General features: G+C 41.0%; 1 protein-coding gene across 3 annotated transcripts in view; it reads left to right on the top strand.

The window, feature by feature from the left end:
- The first annotated feature begins 4,572 nt into the window (after nucleotides 1-4,572).
- B4GALT4 (beta-1,4-galactosyltransferase 4) overlaps nucleotides 4,573-7,832 on the top strand; it is a 29,348-nt gene continuing 26,088 nt past the window's right edge. The window contains exons 1-2 of one of the 3 annotated variants that reach the window (XM_082711511.1): nucleotides 4,723-4,765; nucleotides 6,174-6,346. The gene's annotated coding sequence lies outside the window, so the exon portion shown is untranslated. Of the gene's footprint in view, nucleotides 4,766-6,173; nucleotides 6,347-7,832 lie in introns of all 3 variants that reach the window. The other 2 variants (XM_082711509.1, XM_082711510.1) reach the window with 2 other exon arrangements.

Genomic DNA, 7,832 nt, shown 5'->3' with positions numbered 1-7,832 from the left:
CAGTCTTTATTACTTTCTTTAGTCTGCTTTATGTTTGCCTTGTTCTTTCATTTCTAGGTTTGTAAGGTAGAAGCTGAGATCACTGATATGAGACCTTTTTTTCTTTTTTCTTTTTTTCCTTCTTTTCAAAGATTTTATTTATTCATTTCATAGACAGAGATCACAAGTAGGCAGAGAGACAGACAGAGAAAGGGTAGGAAGCAGGCTCCCCACTTTGCAGAGAGCCCAATGCAGGGCTCAATCCCAGGACCCTGGGATCATGACCTGAGCCGAAGGCAGAGGCTTTAACCCACTGAGCCACCCAGGCACACCGAGACCTTTTTTTCTAATAGAGACATTTAGTGCTATAAGTGTTCCTTTAAGTACTGCATTAATGGCATCTACAAATTCTGATAATGTTGTTTTCATTTTCATTAGGTTCAAAGTACTTCTCAATTTCTCTTTTGATTTCTTCTTAAATTTGCCAATTATTTTTTTTAAAGATTTTATTTATTTACTTGTCTGAGAGAGAGAGACTGCCCAAGAGGGGGCGGGGGGTGGGAAGCAGGCTCCCCGCTGAACAATTAGCCCAATGGGGGACTCAATTCCAGGACCTGGGATCATGACCTGAGCTGAAGACGGATGCTTAACCCATTGAGCAACCTGGGAACCCCTAATCTTCCAGTTATTACAGAAAGGTGTTGTTAGCTTCCAAATAGTTGGGGACTTTCCAAGGATCTTTTTATTTTTGATTGCTAATTTAATTTTTCTGTGGTCAGAACATCGGTTGTATGACTTGAATCCTATTGAATTTTATTGAGTCTACGACCCAAAAGAGTTCTCTGTGCTTTTGAGAAGAATGTGTATTCTGCTACTGTTGGGTGTTCTATGAATGTCAGGTCAAGTAATTAATAGTATTATTTAAATTTTCTATATCCATACTGATTTTTTGCATACATGATTTAGCAATTATTGAGATAGGAGTGTTAAAATTTCTGACTATAATTCTGGATTCATCTATTTCTTTGTATAGTTTTATCAGTTTTAACTTCATTTATTTTAAAGCACTAGTATTAGGTTCATAAATGTTTAAGACACTTCTTTCCTCTTGATGAATTGTCCCCTTTATAAAATGACCTTCTTGATCCCTGGCTAATATTCTTTGGTCTGAAATTTAGTTTGTTTGATTTTAAAGTAGTTAATCTCATTTTTCCTTTGGCTACTGTTAGCATAGTTTCATTCTTTTCATCCCTTCACTTTTAACTTATTTACTATATTATCTTTTTTAAAGATTTTCTTCATTTTTATTTATTTATTAGACAGAAAGTAAGAGAACACAAGCAGAAGTAGAGGGAGAAGTGGGATCCCCACAGAGCAGGCGGAGCCCAACGTGGGACTCTATCCCAGAACTCTGGGATCATGACCCCAGGTAGAGGCAGTCGCTTAACCACCTGAGACACCCAGGTGCCCCAATATATTGTCTTTATATATTTTTTAAAATATTTTATTTATTTTAAAGAGAGAGAGATCACAAGTAGGCAGAGATGACAGAGAGAGGGGGAAGCAGGCTCCCGGCTGAGCAGAGAGCCCGATGCGGGGCTCGATCCCAGGACCCTGAGATCATGACCTGAGCTGAAGGCAGAGGTTTAACCCACTGAGCCACCCAGGCGCCCCTTGTCTTTATATTTAAAGTGCACTTTTTATAGGCAGCATATGGTTGGGGCTTGCTTTTTTATTCATCCTCACTGTGCTGCTTACACCATTTACATTTAATTTGAGATTAAAGTAGTTAGATTTGGTGTTTGTTTTCTATTTGTCCTGCCTGTTATTTGTTTTCACTTTCCTGGTTTCCTACTTTCTTTTGGACTAATCAAGTTTCTTCTTGACTTGATTTTATCTCCTTTGTTGCTTTAGTAATTATAATTCTTTATTTTGTTATGTTAGTGGTTGCTTAAGGTTTATAGCATATATATTTATCTATCATAGTGTATCTTAAAATGATCTTATGCTATTTCACACTTAATATAAGAAGTTTACAATATATACTTTCATTTATCCCTTTCTGGCCTATATGATGTTGTTATGTATTTTATTTTTCATTTCTACAAATTTAATTTGAGTCTTCCTTTATATTTTCTATGTCTCTAACTTTTTGAATGTGTGGAATGCAGTTATAATAATTGTCTTACTGTTCTTTTCTGGATTGCTTTTCACTAATTATTCTTCCTCCTACTGATTGTATTTTCTTGATCTTTGCATAATTAATAATCTTTGTTTGGATGCTAGACATTGTGAATTTTACCTCTTTCAGTATTGATTATTTTTATAACTACAAATCTTTTGCTTTGTTCTAGGAGATACTTAAATTATAGAGTATCTCAAAAACTGTTGTTGTAGATATTTTGTTTATTGTTTTGTTTTGTTTTAGATACTTTAGTTGGGATGATACATCTTGTCCTTATTTGTTCTTCTTGGTTGAAAGGGGAAGTCAGGTCATTGCTTTCTTTCCTCTTTGAGATTTAATCTTTTCTCTTTTATTTTCACTTTTTTGAGAGTAAAATGTCAAGGTTTAGAAAAGTTGTAAAAATTATTCAAGGAACACCTGTATACACTTCATCTAGATTCATCAGTTGTTAGCATTTTGCCACATTTGTGCATGTTTTCTCTCCCTTGCTCTCTCACATGTAGACTTTAACTGAACCATTTGAAAGAAATTGCAGACATCATGATAATCATTAAATAATTCTTGAGAATAAAGTTACTTTCCTATATAACTATAATACAGTGATCAAATTCAAGAAAGAGCATAGAGGAAGAAGCAGAAATTGCCTTTTATTTTAAAGGTTTTATTTATTAATGTATTTATTTTTAGAGAAAGAGAGCAGGGAGAGGGGCAAAGGGAGAGGGATAGAATCTCAAGCAGACTCTACCCTGAGAATGGAGCCTAATGTAGGGCTCAATCTCATGACCTTGAGATCATGACCTGAGTCAAAATTAAGAGGCAGTAACTGACTGAGCCATCTAGGGACTCCCAGAAATTGCCTTTTAAAGGCTGGGTTCAGAAATAAACAAACAAACAAACAAATAAATAAATAAATGTATGTATATATGTATTATGTACGTAGGTATGCTGGGTTCAGAATTGGCACTCCCTTACTTCCACTCTATTCCATTTGTCAAAGTAGTCATAGGCTAACCCAGATTTACATGGAGAGGAAATATGCACCCATTTTTCACCCAGAGGAATGTCAAAGAATTCCAGGCTACTTTTAATCCTATCACACTGTATATATTCACTTCCTATTGCCTCAGTAACATACTTTGCAGCAACTTTTTTTTCAGTCCAGAAATTCAGATATCAAATCTCTTTAGTCTCCTTTATTCTAAAAACAGTTTTTAAAAATTTTCTTGTCTTTTATTACATTGAAATTTTTGAGGTGTGCAGACCAGTTTTTTCATAGAATGCCCCTTAATTTGGGCTTATCTGTTTCCTCATGATTAAATTCCAATTCTGTATTTTTGGCAGGAATACAATAAAGGTGATGTCATGTCCTTAGAATCACCTCACATGTGATGCCAATTTGTACTACTGGTGAACTTAACTTTGAGTACTTGATTAAGGTGGTACCTGCCAGACTTCTCCAAAGTACTGGTACTCTATTTCCATCTTAATTGGTAAGTAATCTCCAAGAATGTCGTTTTATCTTCTTTTCCTTTAAATTAAAAAAAAAAAAAAGTCCTGTATTCTGTTTTAGAGAATCCCTTAATCTGTGGTGTATCAGTTCTTCTGACTGTCACTTAAGTGTGACCTCCTACTTGTGGCAATTTTGTTATTGCTGTTACCTTTCATTTGTGTGAATCTTAGGAGACTGAATCAAGCGGTTTCTTGTGAATTTCTATTGCTTCTGTTTAGAGCACGGGAGACTTGGAAACTCTTTAAAGGCCCAGTTCTCCTGCTTAGAATTCAATGACTCAGTTCTGGTTCTTCCCATGGTTTGTTCCTTCTAGGATGGGGTAATTCTTGGAGAATCTCTTACTTTCCCCAGCGTAGTAGTGTGCCCTGGAGAATCTGGCCTGCTATCTTGCCTGCCTAAGCAGAAAAAAAACCATGATTTTTCATTTAAATCTTTAGTTATAAATATGGTTCTGTCTTGACTTTATGTTATGGTATCTTGGAAGAAGTTAGGATTCCTCACAATTTATTCAGTTAATATTCTTAATCGTCCTGCGAAATGGGAAAGACACGTAAATTGGTGCATTATGTAGTTGAGAAAACTGAAAGCTCTCAGAGTGATGTAAGGTAAGTTTACTAATAATCTCTGAAGCCTCAGTTTCCTCCTCATCTGTAAAACCAGAACTAACCATCTCTTTGAACTAACCGATACTCTATGAGCATTTACCGGGATGAATGTGGGAAGCACCGAGCACCTAGCTCAGTATTATTAGCAACAAGGCTTTAAGAGCACTCAAAAGATAACATGTCCACCCCTCTTTCTCCCTCCCAGTTCTTCCATCGCCCGGGTGGGGTCCGTCTGGCTGGGGGCGGAGCGCCACGCTTGCAGAGACACCGGTAGATCCGCCCCCAGGACCCGGCCGACGCGACTCTCGGGGCGGGCAGGGGGCGGAGCCCGTACTCGGGAACCTCCTCCTGGGCGGTGGGGCGGCCCCCATGGCCCCTCTCGCCTCCTCCCCTTTATCCGGGAGGCGCTCTCGGCGGCCGCGTCTGCGGTGAGTACGCGGGGCCTGGGCTCCGCGGCCGCCTGGGACGCGCAGTCCGGGGCGGAATGTGTGTGTTTGTGTTTGTGTTTGTGGGGTGGGGTGGGGTGGGGTGGGGAGCGGGGTGCCGTGGCGGGCGCGGCGTGGGCATCGCCGTGGGGCGCACGGGGCTGGGTCCCGCGCTGGGGCTGGGTGCGTGGGGAGCCGGCGCGGCCCGGCGCGGTGGGGGCCGTCTGGCCTCTGCCCCAGCGGTGGGGCCGGACTGGGGGCCTGCGGAGGCTCAGGTGCCCCGCGCGCTCCCTGTGCTGTCGGCTGGGGTGGGGGGCTAGTCAGGCGAGCTGCTGCCAAGTGGGGAGAGATTCAGGGGTCGCCTCACGAATCTGGGGTCGGCCTCCAGCACCTTTTGCCGCGGGCGCATCTACGTGGAAAAGCCCCTTCCTCCTCGGAGTCCTTTTCCCCAGGGTTTCTCCTAGGAAACCGATCAGGTGATCCCAGCCTGAGGCCTGCTGTGGCCCGCGAGTTGTCAGAGTCACCTGGATTTTAAAGTACTTCAGGGACACCTGCCCGGAGTCGGGCTCTCAGTCCATCCCCCGTCTTTCGGTCGGTGTCAGTAGATCGGACTTCCGTTAGATAAGGGCGAACTCTAGTTTGAAAAGAATGGAAAAGTCCAGGAAGACTGGGACTGAGAAAAGACCTTTGGATTGCTAGCTTTAGGAGAACAATTATCAACAAAGTGGGTGTGCGTTGGGTTGCAAAATGATCTAGAGTGGGGGAGGGTTGAGGACCTGGAGGCGCTCGGGGCCCTGGGAGGGTTCTGCAGCCCTTTGGTGATGAAAAGGAGGAGCCAGAAAATAGTAATTTGAGGATTGACGAGAGGGGAGGGAGTATGTGGGTTTTAATTTTGTAATTTCTAAGTTTTTTAAGACAGGAAGATAACATGTTGGAGATGCAAGAAAGTCCAGGAATCTTGGATAGGAATGTATATTATTTAGGGCCCAGGCTGAGATATAGGGCTTAAAAAGAGGGGTGGAGTGCTATCCTAGGCGGGAGGGCTGGGTAGGAGTGCTGGAATGTGTCTCTAGGGGAGCAGATAATGCTCCATTGGACCATAGTTTATCTTTTTTGGAATTTTATCTTCTAGAGCAAGATTATCCTTTAAACCCCACAAAATTGCAAAAATTTTCAGGTTCCTGTCTGTGTGCCTTGATCAGATTAGAAACATCTGTTAGAGAGAAGTACTGAATTGTTTGACCTTGTAATCTTGGGGGGGGGGGTAAAACAAGCTCTGTTACTGTAGTTTATATACCCCTTGATAGAGTAAGTATTTAGCATCTACTTTAAACTGAGCTGATAATAATGGGTGCTTTTTCCAGAGATGCATACAAATAATTTGAGAGCTAACCATCTCTTCGAAGATCTTTTATTCAGAGTGGGAACATCAAAAGCAAGTCAGTGGTGGTTTTGTTCTCTTTTTTAAGCCATCAAGGGACAGTGGTTTCTCAAACATACCTAGGTTCCTGTTGAAAATGAGATTCCCTAACATCACCTCAAACCCTTGAAATAAAGGGTCTGGCAGTAGAACCTAGGAAAAGGAATTTCAAACTGAGACTGCAGTATTCTCTGGCATTGAAAATTATTGACAGCCTCTGAGGTTTGTTTGTTTTTTTTTTGGCTTTGTGTTTGTGTGTGTGTGTGCGTGTGTGTTTAGATTTGGGCATGTTGGGGCCTCTTTAGAACAGATCTTTAGAACAGATCTTCTTAAAAGTTATATGAATGAATTGCTGCCAGACTTACATAACTGAAAGTTATAATCCTGTCTATTGTGTTATCTCTAAATTTTAATGTATTTTGAAGGGACTCTATATAGTCATTTTATCAGAAAAAACCAACAGACAGGGGAAAAAACACAATTTCCCTAATCTTATCATTGACAAACAGCCACCAGTCACGCCTTTTGGCATTTTATATATAAAAGACATATACGCCATACATAGAATAATTGGAACTATATATGTATGTTTTTATATTCTGGGTTGGGTTTTTTTTTTTTTTTCACTTTGCTATCATGAGCACTTTCCCATGTAGTTAAGTTTGTTTGTTTGTTTTTGTTTTTATTTTTTAATTTATTTTATTATTTCTTTATTTCTTTCTTTATTTTTTTATTTGACAGAGAGAGATCACAAGTAGGCAGAGAGGCAGGCAGAGAGAGAGAGAGGAAGGGAAGCAGGCTCCCTGCCGAGCAGAGAGCCGGACGCGGGACTCGATCCCAGGACCCTGAGATCATGACCCGAGCCGAAGGCAGTGGCTTAACCCACTGAGCTACCCAGGCGCCCTGTTTTTGTTTTTAAAGATTTTATTTATTTATTTGAGAGAAAGAGTGAGAGAGGGAAAGAGTGTGTGCACAAATGGTGTGCGGCCAGGGAGAGAGAGAAGCAGACTCACCGCTGAGCAGGGAGCCCTATTAGGGGCTCAATACCAGGACCCTGAGATCATGCCCTGAGCAGAAGACAGAGGCCCAATCAGCTGAGCCACCCAGGTGTCCTCCATGTGGTTAAGTTTTTTAAACTCTTTTTAAATAAAAGCATATGTTCCAGTATATGGAGGTACTGTACTTAATTAAATCAGCTCCATATTGTTAACATTCTGATTCTTTTCAATTTTGGGTTATTTTTATAATGTTGGTTTGAATATTGTGGTCTGCCTTTCTGATTGTTTTCTTAGAATAAGTTACTAAATGATGGAATCAAAAGCTATTCAAATGCATTTTAACAGTCTCATTTTTAAGTAATCTGTACAGCGGTGTGGGGCTTGAACTCACAACCCTGAGATTAAGAGTCACATTCTCTACTGGCTGAGCCAGCCAGGCGCCCCTCACAGATCTTCTTACTGCTTGTCTTCACTAGAAGGAAAATGAACATTTCTGAAGGATCTCTTACATTCTAGGCCCGTTCTCTCATTTCAGTGGTTCTCAAATTTTAATGGGTAGAAGAATCACCTGGGGAGCTTGTTAAAAATTCATTTTTCTGAGTCCCACGCCTAGGTGTTCTGACCCATTAGCTCTGGAGTAGGGCCCAGGAGCCTGCCATTTTAACAGATTTCCCACTGTATTTGCTGGGGGCATACTTGGAACCACATGT

This window comes from Mustela nivalis (assembly GCF_964662115.1).
Source record: "Mustela nivalis genome assembly, chromosome: 1".
Classification (NCBI taxonomy): domain Eukaryota; kingdom Metazoa; phylum Chordata; class Mammalia; order Carnivora; family Mustelidae; genus Mustela; species Mustela nivalis.
The sequence above is the reverse complement of the archived record's forward strand: the minus strand, read 5'-3'. Positions and strand labels throughout refer to the sequence as shown.